Consider the following 15847-nt stretch of genomic DNA (forward strand, 5'->3'; position numbering starts at 1 on the left):
CAATGCCCAAAAGGCAAACACTTGTCAAGGGTCCGGACGGAAAAGAAAAAGTGGAACAGCCACAGAAGTTGCCTACACCTGATATAAACGAGTCATCTTTCCTACCCACAAATTTCAAATTCCCTGTATCAAGTTTAGGGAGTCAGAAAAGGTCTTTACAGGGATATCGGTATAAGAAATGGAGATGGCTCTATTATGATGTGTCCTTAGATGCAGCATTTTGATTCTGTTTTACAAAAGCTTATGAGGGTGGTATGCTGTCCAGTAACAATAAGGAGATGATATTTTTGTCAAAAGGATTCTGTATTGGATAAAAGCCACAATCCGATTCGAAGAACATGCCAACAGCAAATATCTTAAAAAGAAGAAGCTGAGAGATCGTTTACACTTCCAAATGTAATGAAGGATGTCGGTGAATCTCTCAGTAAACAGCACCCGGAACTGAAAAAAAGGCAATAGAGATTGTTTCCTGGAGAAAATGCTTGGGAGTTAAAAATTTCTAGCAAAACAAAATATTTCAATCAGGGGGAAAGAGGAAGGAAAGAGGAAGGTCCAATGATAATACGTGATAAATGAAAAACATACAATGCAGGATTGAGGCCAGGGCATTCGATACCGATGTGAAAACATGCCTTCAAATGGCAATATCGTAAAAAAGATACAAAATATGCATATGAACGGTTTATAATTGATATAGGGTGAAAGAAGGACAATTCGTTGAAACATGATAATAAATAACAACGATTGATGAATAATGATGAGAGTTGTAAGTGATACGTGAATTAATATTTACAGTTCTTCAACCTAATTTCATGACATAGCCCCACACGGCAGAAAATATTTGTCCCGGGTGAATAAAGACAGAAAGACAATGGTACTATCACTTACAGCTATACAAGATATGTTATCATTGATATACACATATTTTGAACATGTTAGTAAATGACGAATTCTGTATCATGGTTACATGTATTTAATGTACATCATAATTAAATCTTATTGTCAATATATATCAACAATAATTATGCAACCACAGTCACTGTTTATAGTTCCATATGAATCTGGCAAGCAAAAAAATAATCAAGTCCCTTTACAGTCACAGTTTTCATTTTGAATACTGTTTTTTTTACTCTCTTCAGGGACTCCACGTGGCCAATAAGAATAACATATTCGCTCGCAATACAATCTGCGAAAGAGTCAATGCAATTATAGTACTCTGCTCTTAATAAATTTGTCAAAGAATGTGAATGACTGATGGCAGTTGATGTTGCGGTGTCCATTACGGTAGAAGTGTAAGATAATATCGAAGAACGTAGGGTCACGATAAAGACAACTGGTAGTCCATCTCGGTCATAGGTTGGTTCACTTTCTGGTATATAGCATTGCTAGTGAAGAAGCTTAAGTTTGATGTTTCCTCAGTGTAACTTTGGACGTTACAAACAGATGTCCTCCAACACAGCCATGTTTTTGGTCTCCTCGCTCAAATACAATTGAGCATGAAGTGCAGGGAAACATTAATCCCGAGTGGACTGCAGTCATGTTCCGCTCGCAATGACCTTGCTGGGTTAGTTCTCTCCCTTCAGTGCATAGTCCGTACTTGAAACGTTAAACCTATAAAACATATATGTATTGACATGAATACTCAGAGTCCCACTTCGTAATTATGTAGTTTAAACATACCGGGAGTAAAAAAAACAAATAAAAATGTACTACACGCTCTTGAATATATTTCCATGCCCCATGTTATAAACTTCGTCCATTCATTCCTTTATAGGGTTTTAACAGATTGTAGTGTACAATTTAGATTTTTTTTTTGTTTTCTTTATTTTGTAAACTACGTCGTTGATCCTTTATAGAATCATGTATGTTCCTATTCAATGACATTGGATTTTCGGAGATTCCAACTTATTGACAAAATTGATATAATAACACACCACTTGTCAAGTCTCTTTCAGTATGCCCATTGAAATTTATTGTAGAATTGTACTCCCTTAGCATTTTTTCAGTGGCTAAACTGATTTTACCCCTAAAGAACATATGGATGTATAAATTTAAAATGCAACTGATTTGTAATCGTGGAAATACATTTGAAAATGGACAGAAGAAACACAATCTTAGCAACACTAGCCTACCCAGTGATGGAGTTGAAAACCGGTATATTTATAGTCTCCGTAATAGTTACCGTGAAGAAAGTTTCTAGGTCAAGGGTCAATATAATATTAGCTACATTTATTTGAGATGATCACCATTGCAACAATGATATTAATAAGTGATGCTTCAACCCGGTGAGCTTAGTAATTACATGTACATATTTTAAAGTTTTCTTTAAAGAGATACTTACATTGTCTTGGTGTTATTTGATTCTTCGCTTTGGTTTAGGTATAACGGACAAGTCCAGCTTACTTTCAACATCTGAGATTTGTGTGTTAAATTTATTCTTGAATGTAATTGAGTTTGTTTTGGTCCATAAAATTGTGCAAACAACTTTGACTCTTGTTCATTAGGTTCAGATCATCTGTTGGAAGGCATAAAATATATTCACATACATGTATTGCTTCTAAGTAAAAATGAAACTTTGTTAAATGGAAATTTAGTGACGCAATTAATTTTGAATATTATTTTATAAAATAATATTATAAAAATACATGCAAGGTCTTAAAAAAGGTTTAAAATTATGTTCATTAATATTTTCTTAAAGAAGGAAAATTGGTTAAATATAGCAAAATTTTTATTTAATTGTCATTACTGATTAATTTAGCAGTGATTAAGAACGGTAGCGTTAGGCCTATAGTCTAATAATCCATGAAATGCACATAGGTAAATTATTTTATGTGTTTTGAAAGTGTCTCACTCACACTTATCCGTGTTTCATCACTAGTGCCGGCCATTATTTTTAAACAGCCTTTGTCTTTTAAATCTGGCTTTTTTAGAACTTCGAACATTTTCCACAAGGCATTCAAAAGAGAGATAACTCAAAAACTTGATGTGAATTGGTATACAGTTTTGTTAACCTTATGTAAATACATTTTTAAAAATAAATATTTTATGCTTTAAAGTTTTGCGTACATTTGAATCATTAATAAACACATTATTCATCTTCACATTCTACGGATCATCTTCAACATCACTTCTGCTAAATGGTGACTTGTTTTTGTTGGAAGCTACAAGCCGACTGGATAAATCCTAATTAAAAGCTTACAGATAATCCAGCAATGTATTATTCAAATGCATGGAATGATGCTATACGAGGTAGGGGTATCAGAAATTAACTATAGACTTTAGTTCGAAAAAAAAATAAGCTACAAAGAAGTCATTATGATTAATTTAAAAACCAGTTTTTGTTCTCGTGCAATTTATGAAGTTAAGGCTATTCTAAGTTTGCACACCAGACCCGGTCAAAATTTTGAAATAAAATTAGAACCTAAGGTTTTTTTTTTGTTTTTGGAGAAAAGTGTAAAGAAACGAAACTAAGTTCTTGACCCTGGCAAAGTTAAGTCATATTTGCCAGGTGGCCCTATGTATATACCCAGTGGACCAAAAAGGTCTTAAAATTAAAAAAAATTGTAATCAGTTTATCGATCTCAGCTATTAAAATTGCAGATAAAATAAGACTTACGGGGAAAATGACAACATGGCGGTTAAAACGAAATAACATGGGACATAACAGGATCATAATTATGAAAAACATCGAAATATAAAGCTTAGAGGACTTAAAAACTGTAATTCAAACAAATTAAAACGTTGTGTAATGAATATGAAGTAAGGGGTAAACTAAAGTTGTTAATATGTCTACTAACTAAATTGTTACATTCCTCCCTCCTTTAAAATCTGAGAGGCTGGGCCTGTTCTCGTTGTTCTTTATGTATCTCTTACTTGGCTTCTTAAATTTTTCAGGGTCAATAAATTTAGCGTTTTCCGTCAATTTCCCAGTAAGAGGTGGATTGTATTGAGTGAGATGCACTCGTTTAAAATGTCTTGTATTTCTGTCTCTTTCACTTTAAATTTTTGGCAAGTGAACATAAAAAAAAATCTTCAGGAACCTGTATAATGTGTGACATAAATGTTATATTTCTTAAATATGTGTCCTTTATTGAGACAACCAGGAACGGGACAAATTATTGCTTCCTCCAGGAATTCATCCCCCTCTTCTTCCTCGAGAAACTCCATTTCGTACTCTTCCACTTCGATATTCCCAATGGCTGTTAAATACTAAATCAATTTCAACGACAAAAATTAAATAAAGTGTCTATATAATGAATTTTCTGAACCACAAACACTAGATTCTATCAATGAATATTTATCTGTAAATCTAAAGTTAGATAACATTACAGCAGTAGTTTCAAAAGTCGACTCTGTATCTTTCAGAGGAGTTAAATCTTGGAACCCAATTGTGTTGGGGAAATAATACCTTCGTAAGATCTCAGAACCTTCTAAGTGACATCTATGAATTTATCTGCAATCTTAAAGGGGCCCGTCCATCCTAAGCCTAATTTTATTCTAGCAATTAGATGGTACCATCTCCAGAAATAATGACCTTTGGAAATGTTCTTTGTTTTAGACCCCTGCTTTTTTCCTGCAGCTTGTTCTAGATTTGTGTGTACAAACTCAAGACTATCAGCCATAAAACTTTTTGACCACCCCAGATGACCTTTCCCGTCCATCCGAAGCCTAATTTTATTCTAGCAATTAGATGGTACCATCTCCAGACATAATGACCTTTGGAAATGTTCTTTGTTTTAGACCCCTATCATATTTCTTCTGTTTTCCTGCAGCTTGTTCTAGATTTGTGTGTACAAACTCATAAGTATCAGCCATAACACTTTTTGATCACCCCATATGACCTTTCCCCGACATAATAGCAGAGATGACAGGGCAGCTGGCACACATCATTGTCTTTTGTCTAAGAAAATAAATGAAAGCTAATAACAGTGTAAAATCAGAATGACAAAAAATCTCGTTCCCTTAGAATCCATTTTCGTTACCATTTGTTTATTGCAGTACTTAATATTATCAATGTTTTCTGTTTTTATATGTTTATCATAGTCATACCTGATCCCTGTACTTCTTTATGAATTTTCTTTATTTACAGTTTTAAACTGGGCATAATATGGCACATCCATGATAACTTCTACATTATGAAATACTATATAGTAAATGTTCTCATTATATATTAATGAAATTTTAAGACAACTAATACACATGCAGTATAATTATTCTCCCGACATACGGATCACTTTAAATTAGATTGGTCTTACTATACATATATCTAATCTATGTCATATATCTGAACATTTCAACAGTCTTAATATACAAAAATCTTGAAGCATTAAATATATCTATTCAATAACAGAATAAATGACAAAATTCATTCTGTAATACAAATTGATGATAAAACATAAATTTACCTGTCCGTTCAGTTCTTCCGCGGATCTGAAGGAAGTTATGCCTCTAACATATATCGTTTAATCCATGCACAACACTCGGCGGCCTTTCTTCATCTGGCCCCTCACATCGTGACAAATGGCTTATAGTAAATCTTTACCAAATAAATAATATTAAACAATATAATATAAGCACTTAGCACAGGCACCTGACGTTATGTATTAAGTAATTAATTCAATAGATCTAGTAATTCACAATGACACCCATCTTATCTCAAAATGTCGAATCAAGTGAATCTTTTGCTTTAAATTCATCGGTAAAATTATTTTTGCGATCCTCTCCGTCTCCCGAGTTTACAACTAACAACCGATGCAACCAACACGGTGCATTACATCTGTCATTAATACAAACACTCCTCAATTTGTATCTGCTGCCTTAGATATGCGATAAGTAACTAATTAAAAGCGGTGCTAGCACGATAAAGAACCCTTTAACAACGGTGGCAAGTATATTAAATATATTATTAACCGGGCTCTGTTGAAAGCAGAGTCCTGGCTGTAGGCAGGCAAATCACCAATGTTACTATAAATAGCACAACTTCAAAAGTAAACAAAAATTCAAACAGCGTCAAAGTAAAAGCTTCCGCTATACCAAATAGTTACACAAAGAGTCACGTTTTGTCAACAGTGTTGGTTTTTTTGCTGTTTCTTTTTTTTAATTTCGAGAGAATTGTCTTTTTTAGTTTTCTTATTAATAACGTGTTTTAAAAACAATACTGCATTTTTGACATATACAATGCGTATGAATTTCCATGAACTACTTTGATGCGCGTGAAAGAAATGGGATTGAATATATAACGCTTATTGCGAAATTCAAGGCAGCAACTGTGGTACTTTTTTCTACCAGAGAAACATATTTTTGTTGATAGCCGCTTACAAAATTTGGTCGTTCTCTGATGCTTTGCTGACATTAAAAGCATGTGTGTGTGTGTGTGTGTGTGTGTGTGCGTGTGTGTGTGTGTGACAGAGAGAGAGAATTTTCTTCAGTTTCCACTACACAATAATATTATGCATTAAGACACACCAAAAGAGCCCGGCTTTCAGTACTTTGATTAGTTATTCAGGATCAATCAAGTGTACGGAGATTTACCCCGGGTTGTATTCCATATACACCATGAGGCCGCAGGGTGTTCAAGTACAAATGTTTCCTGAAATCCCGGGTCCGAAAAACAAAAATTCACTCTTAAGCAATGCTGCTCGATGTTAACTCTCGGTCGACCAGATTTTGTTGCAGGCACGTAGCATCAAGGGGGGGGGGGGCTGCCCCCCCCCCCCCCCACTTTTTCTCAGAGCAACAAATTTACATATAAAAATTGAATTAACATGGAGTTGCCCCCTCCCCCACTTTTTTGGGAGTATGTAAAAAATTGATATGAAAATAAGGAAATGAGGAGTGAAATTGAAGTTATATACTACGCCTACCCCCCCCCCCCCAAGTTGCCACATAATTGCATTATCCAAACATGTGTTGAACATTAAATTGCATTGAACATAAAATTGTTTGGCCAAAGATTTATTATTGTTCTTGATAAACAATCACTATATTATATTTTAGAACTATTGCATCAGACTCATCATCAAATTATTACCTATAGTTTGAAGAGTAGACCTTGAGATTTTAAGGATCCCCTTTTCAAATAACATATCTAGTGATGTTGTAAGGAACTCCCTCAAGTTTTCTTTCATTTCCGTCATCTCCGCAGGCACCTGCATGTACATGTTGTAAATGACCTGAATTAAAAAATAGTAAAAAGTTTGTCAGAACACTCAAATTTAATTCATTGTTTGAGTACAAACTATAGTAAATCCTTATTATCTTAAACTAAGATCTTACATTAGCAGGACAGCTGAAAACTTTATACAGATTTTAAAAAGTTTTTACCAGTTGTAAGCAAATAATGGGTATGACAGTTTTTAAATAATATTTGTCATGTTCATTTAAGGTGGCTCACTACACCGTGAAATATTTTCTCCAATCAGCAGAAAATTACTTGATTAATATGATAGATATCATAATGGATAAGAAGTATTTTAGTCTAATAGGCAAACAAATGTGCAATTTTGGATGAAAAATTACATTTTCAAAAATTTAATTCAGTTAACATGAACAAAAGCTCCAGGCGGATTCGAACTCATGATCTGCGGTTCAGAAGCCTAATACTTTAGCCACTTAGCTACGACGATATACAACCCAATCGAACGATTTAAACATATTAACAAAACATTTAAATCGCCATCTTGTGACGTAGTGTCTCAAAAAGTATAAGTGTAGGTATAGTGAGGCACCTTAAGCACAAATTGTTGGGAAATTGGGTGAAAAGGTTATTGCAGAGTGCAGGGGCAGACAAATATAATTTTAGAGTACTTGCCCTCGGACAGGTCACAATCATAAAATTACCTGCCCTACCAAAACAATTGTTCGCCCTACCTTTCAACTTGAACAATAAAAAAAATCACCAAATCACTATTGTCTAGTTCATTTATTTTTTTTCAACAGACTCATAGATTAAGTCACCAAAATATGACACTTGATCAACCATTAATCATCCTGTGCTTTAATGTAGCCCCTCTGACATTTTGTTTGATCGTTTAAGCATGTTTGGATGGAATGTTGTTGTTGTTATAGATCTGTGTCCGCCTTTCATTTTTATACTACGGATGCTACTATGGACGTATTTAAAGTTGACTTACCGATTTAACAGTGACGAATTTCTCCATTTGCCTATCGCTCCATGTTAATTTAAAGCTTGCATCGCTACTCTGATTAAAGCGTTTAAACGACAAGAGCAACTTGGAGGGGGTATAAATAATTGACTATATTATCGGGACCTCTCTTTATTTTATTAGACTAAGTTAAACATTTGTGAGTTTACTTTCGTTTCACGATATACTGAAAACTCTTGTTACTTTTTAATCGAATTGGAAATACAAATATTTTAATGGCTAGCAATAAGTACTTGTCCGAGGACTACTACTACTTAACAGATTAGTTGTCTGACCAATTAAAATACTCGCCCCGGGCGTCGGGCAATGCTATTTGTCTAGCCCTGGAGTGTATATGACTAGATGTATTATTAATTAGTCTTCTTTTTCTTAGCAAGTGGCACCTGAAATATGGATCTTGATTTTTTCTTTAAAATCTGAAAATGGGGAGGGGCATTGGTGGAAACATTCACAGGAGCTCGGTTGTTGGTTAGTGAAATTTCTATTTATTTGTTCCTAAAGAAAACAATTTGATTAAAATTGGTAATTTTAGGTGTGTTTCTGTATATTACAATAAATCAATTAACTAAAAACTCCAGTTTCAATCACGTAAAAAATAGTGTATTCAATGTACATATAAAAAAAAGTAAAGGGAAGACACTCAGCATCTTGGATTCAAAGGGATCCTTGATTCAAGCTATGTTTTAAACAATTTCTCCAGCAATATCGACAAGATTAAGGTTAGAAAATGATCGAATGACTTATCCCCATTGTCTGACTATATCAGTATGCCGTCATCATTATAAACACATCGTTCCAAAATGTACTAGATATTCGCCAAACTTATCGAAAGCAATGGAAGTTGATGCAAACTCTCCATGTATTCACTGAGGAGATCCGAAAGCTTACGAAATACCAAGAGAAATCTTTTTGTGTTTATTTTTGCTCTCCCTAGACTTATCAAAGGTTTCAGTGGTTACATGGAGAATTTACCTCACTCAAAAGTAAACTTCTGTTGCTTTCGATAAGTTTGGTGAGTATGTAGTACATATCGGAACGATGTGTGTTATTATTTGACATACACATGTAGGCAAACAATAGAGATAAGTCATTGGATTATTTTCCAACCTATATCTTGTCAAAAATTGTTGAAGAAATTGAAGAACGTGTTTAAAACATAGCCTACTATAAATCCAAGAAGGCAAGTGTCGTCTCTTTACTTTTTTAAAATGTACATTGAAAACACTTTTTAAACCACAATCAACTTGATTGAAATGGGGGTTTTCGGTGAATTTATTTATTGCAAAACACTGAAATACACCTTTAATTACCAATTTTTTTCATCGGGAACAATTAATTAGGAACTTCACTATCCAGCAACCAAGCCCCTTGTGGTTACACTATCCTGGCTGTGCCAGTGAATGAATCCAGTTGAGTCCTCCGACTCAATAGAAATAGTCAAATCACTAGTAGAACAACTAAATATTGTACTATGTCCAATTCATATTAGTATATATATATACGCCTAATTATATCTACTTTGGTTGCATAATACATTTATAATCTATACAAAGTATTAAATTTGATGTTTCCATGGGAATGATATACCTGCTATCAACTCTTGAACGTCTTCTAACATATCCCTTTCTTTAAGCCATGTAATAACACCATCAGCGCCCACGTCTTCGAAACTTCTCATCCTCTCACGAGTCTCAGCCATTTTGATAACCCTGATTGGCACAAATCGGATTTGGCGCTAAACGGAAGTGTGTTGCGGAGGAGAAAAGCCAAAGTAATTCGTATTTAGATTAGTCGCGCAGTTATAACACGAACGTAAATAAAAGTTTCTAACCATCTCAGAAATTCGAAAATATAAGACAATATATCTTCATTCGTAGAATTTTATCCTATTTTTCTCTTTTTACAATCTGAAGAATGCACAACTACATTCACGTCTCTGGTACAACTTAATAAATCATGTTAAGCCTTATCATAACAAATATCAGTAAAGGAATTACTTAGTAAATCATGTTAAGTATATGATAGTTCTTTATCATAACAAGTATCAGTAAAGGAATTACTTAGTAAATCATGTTTTGTTTTTAGTAAATCATGTCCCTTTTTTCATAATAATAAACAGTAAAAAGGAATCAGTTAGTAAAACATTTCTACACATTAAGTAAATGTAAGTAAAATATTTTTATTTAGTAATTGACATGAAGTTCAGTAATTGTTTTAAATTTGTAAGTAAATGTTAAGTAATTACTTATTAATATGATTTTAAGTAAAAAATGATTACTAAGTAAAACTTTTTTTTAGAGTTAGGGCTGCTGGCATGCATCATTGTCTTTTGTTTAAGAAAATAAATGAAAGCTAATAACACTATAAAATCAGAATGACAAAAAATCTCGTCCCCTTAGAATCCATTTTCGTTATAATTTGTTTATTGCAGTACTTAATATTATCAATGTTTTCTGTTTTTATATGTTTATCATAGTCATACCTGATCCCTGTACTTCTTTATGAAATAATTTTCTTTATTTACAATTTTAAAACTGGGCATAATATGGCTCATCCATGAATTTTTAAGACAACTGACACACGTGCAGTATTATTCTCCCGACATACGGATCACTTTAAATTAGATTGGTCTTACTATACATGTAGCTAATCTATGTCATATATCTGAACATTTCAACAGTCTTAATATACAAAAATCTTGAAGCATTAAATATATCTATTCAATAACAGAATAAATGACAAAATTCATTCTGTAATACAAATTAATGATAAAGCATAAATTTACCTATTCGTTCAGTTCTTCTGCGGATCTGAAGGAAGTTATGCCTCTAACATATATCGTTTAATCCATGCACAACACTCGGCGGCCTTTCATCATCTGACCCCTCACATTGTGACCAATCGCTTGTAGTAATTCTTTACAAAATAAATAATATTAAACAATATCAACAGTATAAGCACTGAGCACAGGCACCTGACGTTATTAATAAAGTAATTAATTCAATAGATCTAGTAATTCACAATGACACCCATCTTATCTCAAAATGTCGAATCAAGTGAATCCATCGGTAAAATTATTTTTGCGACCTCTCCGTCTCCCGAGTTTACAACCGATGCAACCAACACGGTGCATTACATCTGTCATTAATACAAATCACTCCTCAATTTGTATAAGCTGCCTTAGATATGCGATAAGTAACTAATTAAAAGCGGTGCTCGCACGATAAAGAACCCTTTAACAACGGTGGCAAAAGAAGTATATTAAATATATTATTAACCGGGCTCTGTTGAAAGCAGAGTCCTGGCTGTAGGCAGGCAAATCACCAATGTTACTATAAATAGCACAACTTCAAAAGTAAACAAAAAATCAAACAGCGTCAAAGTAAAAGCTTCCGCTATACCAAATAGTTACACAAAGAGTCACGTTTTATCAAAAGTGTTGTGGTTTTTTTTTGGTTTCTTTTTTTTTTATTTCGAGAGAATTGTCAATCTTTTTTAGTTTTCTTATTAATAACATGTTTTAAAAACAAGACTATGCATTTTTGACACATACAATATGAATTTCCATGAACTACTTTGATGCACGTTGAAGAAATGGGATTGAATATATAACGCTTATTGCAAAATTCAAGGCAGCAACTGTGGAACTTTTTTCTACCAGACAGACATATTTCTGTTTATTGCCGCTTACAAAATTTGGTCGTTTTCTGACGCTTTGCTGACATTAAAAGAGAGAGAGAGAGAGAGAGAGAGAGAGAGAGAGAGATTTTTTCTCATTCTCCACTACACAATAATATTATGCATTAAGACACACCAAAAGAGCCCGGCTTTCAGTACTTTGATTAGTTATTCAGGATCAATCAAGTGTACGGGGATTTACCCCGGGTTGTATTCCATATTCACCATGAGGCCGCAGGGTGTTCATGTACAAATGTTTTCAGAATTCCCGGGTCAGAAAAACAAAAATTCTCTCTTTAGCAATGCTGCTCGATGTTAACTCTCGGTCGACCAGATTTTGTTGGTTAGAATAGTATTAAGTTATACATACATGTAACCATAATGTGTCTGTTTATTTATTCAGCAAAGAGAATATGACCAAATGTGGTGGAATACTGGGGCAATTTCTACCTCAAAGCCGAATAGGATCTGGATTTTAGTCAAATTGCAACTTTACTTTCAACTTCTCCCTGTATAACCCTTTCAACTTTTCCCCGTAGGGTCGTCTACTCATACATCACTATATTAGATGTGTGCTATATTTGTTGTACATGTATCTCCTTTCAAAATGAATTAAATGTTTATTCCCTACCTGTGTTTTCGTTTCTGATGCACATTTATTCAATATGAGATAACTGCATATTACCAGATAGATCTACATGTACAATGTGTAGAGTTTTTGCTAACTTATCCAGACAGAAAGGGATCTAATTTTGGGGTATGGCAGCATAAAAGATTATTGACTGAGAAACTTCCTCCAGCAAAAACTTCCTCAGGTATCCTCTATAACATTTTCAATATCATTTTCCCTTTCCTTCAGATTTTTGTGATTATACACATTCATGGCAGAAAAGAGGTTATTAAGCCCCGTGCTTTCCCCACAATTCAAGCATGCACTATTCCTTTAAAGTATTCATTTGTTAAAAAGCGTATTGATATATGCATTAAACACCGGAAAAGAATTACCCAATGTTTTTTACATACTTTTTACTGATTGAAAGGTTAATTATAATTAAAATATATATTAGAGAAAACTTATTCAGATGTAAAATTGAACCACATTACATTCTACATTCTTTTATTCATTATTAGGTTAACAACTGAGATTTTGGTGAAGACAGATGCAAAAAGCTTAATGCTCTGTGGAAATTGAAAAGCTAAGTTTTTCCCCATTGTAAATTTCCAAAGGTGAAAATTAAATAGACAAGGTACATATTAAATGGAAACGCCTTCTATCTATCACTGATATGATAATGTAGTATTAATAAAATTGGCAAAACGTGATGGGAACGACAACTTGAAACGACTGAAATTTACACTCTCATAAATTCACACATGAAATGATATCTGTATAACAACATTTCTATTGATATCAAAAGTTCCCCGTCCTCTGATAATATTTCCTGTGCAAACTGTTTTCCCAATGTACACTTTGTAATGAAACCACAATTTGAACACACTTTTCTTGACACTCCTGCTGGTTTAACACCCAGTTAATTGCCCTAATGCAGGGATTTGCTACATGAACTACACTTGTTAAATTGTTTTGCTGAAAACTCTGATCAGATATCTTTGGCTAAATCACTCGTGATAAACAAGTTGAAGTGATTCATATGTTTATAAATACATGTAATTATTTTTTTAAAGGCCCATTTGATTGAAACTTGTATAACCTTGTATAGCTTTCTTTATAAAAAATAATTTCAAACTCTTTATGAAACTAAACAATGACCAAAAAATTTGATAGATTCTTGATATTTTACATGATATTTGTTGCTTTCATTTAAAATGTCGCGCATTGAAACTCAAAACAGCAATTTTTTTTTACTTTACCACCCTGTCTGTTGGCTGTATTAAAGACATGCTACAAAGATTATCACATGATCTTTCCTCCAAGCTGTTCTGTAACAAGCGAACGCATGCATACTAATCTGTAAGTTTCATAGACTGTCATGCTTTGACCACGGCAACCGTAGTATTTTCTAGCAGTCATCTTCGAAGGTATTCTAAAAGATTGTCTTGTAAGCACAAATTATGCAATCGTACAAGCCCTGAAACGTGATTTTACACCAGTTGCACGATTGGGTTCGGTTTGCTTTTTTAACTGTACAATTCACTTTGTGAACGGTGCGGTTCATTTTGTGAACGGCACAGTTCGTTTTGTGAAGGGTACGGTTTACTTTGTGAACGGGAGGGTTCGTTTTGTGAACGGTACGATTCGCTTTCTCCAGGGTACGCTTTGCTAAAAATAGCCGCACGCTTTGTGGACGACTTGAGAGATTTATTCATGAGGTAGGCTTGGCCCTAACGCTTTGATTTTTTTCCGATATAATTTTGTTTAGATTTTGCCCGATTGACTTCAACAAGTTGATAATAATGATAAGAATTTTTCTTTAATTATAATTATTTGATATATTATTTATGTATTTCAATCTAATTAAAATCAGTTCCCCCGACTTTGATACGTTGCGTGAAACATATACTCAATGAAAACCGGGAAGCGGAAGGTAGTTTTAATTTTGATTTGTCTCTTATTATTCCTATTTAAATGTAAATAAATGTATTTATAACAATAGATTAAGAGAACTGTTTGACTTTAATACGATATCTTTTTTTTAATTCAGCGATATTTCTTTAGTTTGCTTTATTATGCTCCTCTTCGAAGAAGGGAGGGCATATTGCTTTGCTGCTGTCTGTCGGTCGGTCCACCAATAGTTTCCGTTCATTTTCTTTGCAAAGGATAAACATATTGAAATGAAATTTGATATACGGATTTATCATGATAATGTCTAGGTCAAGTTCGATATTGGGTACGATCGAGCATTTTTCGACAGAGTTATGGCCCTTGGACGTAGAAAGATTCCAGTTATTTGCAGTTTCTACTCATTTTCTTCACATAGGATATACACATTGAAATGAAATTTGGTATACAGGTTTATGATGATGATATGAGGTTCAAGCTGGATAATTGGTACGAGCGAACAATTTTCGACAGAGTTATAGCCCTTGGACGTGGAAAAATTCCAGTTATTTGCAGTTTCCTCTCATTTTCTTCGCAGAACATATTGAAATGAAATTTAGTATACACGTGTATCGTGATAATATTTAAGTCAGGTTCGATATTGGGTACGATCGAGCAATTTTCGGCTCTTGTACGTTGAAACGTTCCAGTTATATGCAGTTTCCGCTCATATTTTCGCAGAGGGTGCACATATTGATATGAAATTTGGTATACAGGTTTTTCTTAATAATATCTAGGTCATTTTCGACAGAGGTATGCCCCTAGGAAAAATTCCAAATATTTGCAGTTTAAATTCATTTTCTTTGTGGATGTTTCCAAGGAAGGGAGGGTGGCATTAGTGTTTCACAAACATCTCTTGTTGTTTTCTAGATTTTCGGCTAATTGTTATTAGCATATTTCCATTTCTTTATTCATAATTCTTACGATCACCTTTATTGCGTTCTGTGGCCGATCAATTCCCCTAGTAAATAGAAAATGTCCAGTACACAATGTTTAAAACATTTTATAAAAAATCGAAATAGTGTTATAACACAATGTGTGAACACTAATATGTTACAATATTTAAGAATTCGGCGATGAATGTTTAGTCAAAAACCATTACCAAGAGGCCAATATCGCTCATCTGAGGAACAATAGATATGAAAAAATCAGCTTAATGGAGTCATAATACAAACAACGTGGGCAGTGTAGATCCTGCATAAATGAAGATCCTTCCCCCCCTGGATATTCTTCTTTTTTATTATCATTTGTCCCTATTCCAACTGGATCATTTTATAGTCATTACACATGTTGAGCATTGCAGTTCTCAAAAAGATCCAAACAATTGTTTTTGATTGGGATATAAACCTACATCAAACTCTGAACCGCTTGTGAGGCCCAATAACTGTCAAGGGGCCGAAGACTAAACAATTTTAAAGAATCACCTGGCTGATTAGGTTCTGAG

The 15847-nt window shown here is 33.7% G+C and overlaps 1 long non-coding RNA gene across 1 annotated transcript; it reads right to left on the reverse strand.

Annotated features, from left to right (window-relative positions):
* Positions 1-687: 687 nt before the first annotated feature.
* On the reverse strand, positions 688-8192 carry LOC136271813 (uncharacterized). The gene is made up of 3 exons (XR_010709806.1): positions 8133-8192; positions 7031-7172; positions 688-5536 (listed from the first exon to the last, which is right to left on the reverse strand). It is a non-coding gene; the product is annotated as an uncharacterized lncRNA (long non-coding RNA).
* Between the last annotated feature and the right edge of the window lie 7655 nt (positions 8193-15847).

This window comes from Magallana gigas, chromosome 9, assembly GCF_963853765.1.
Source record: "Magallana gigas chromosome 9, xbMagGiga1.1, whole genome shotgun sequence".
NCBI classification, from domain to species: Eukaryota; Metazoa; Mollusca; class Bivalvia; order Ostreida; family Ostreidae; genus Magallana; species Magallana gigas.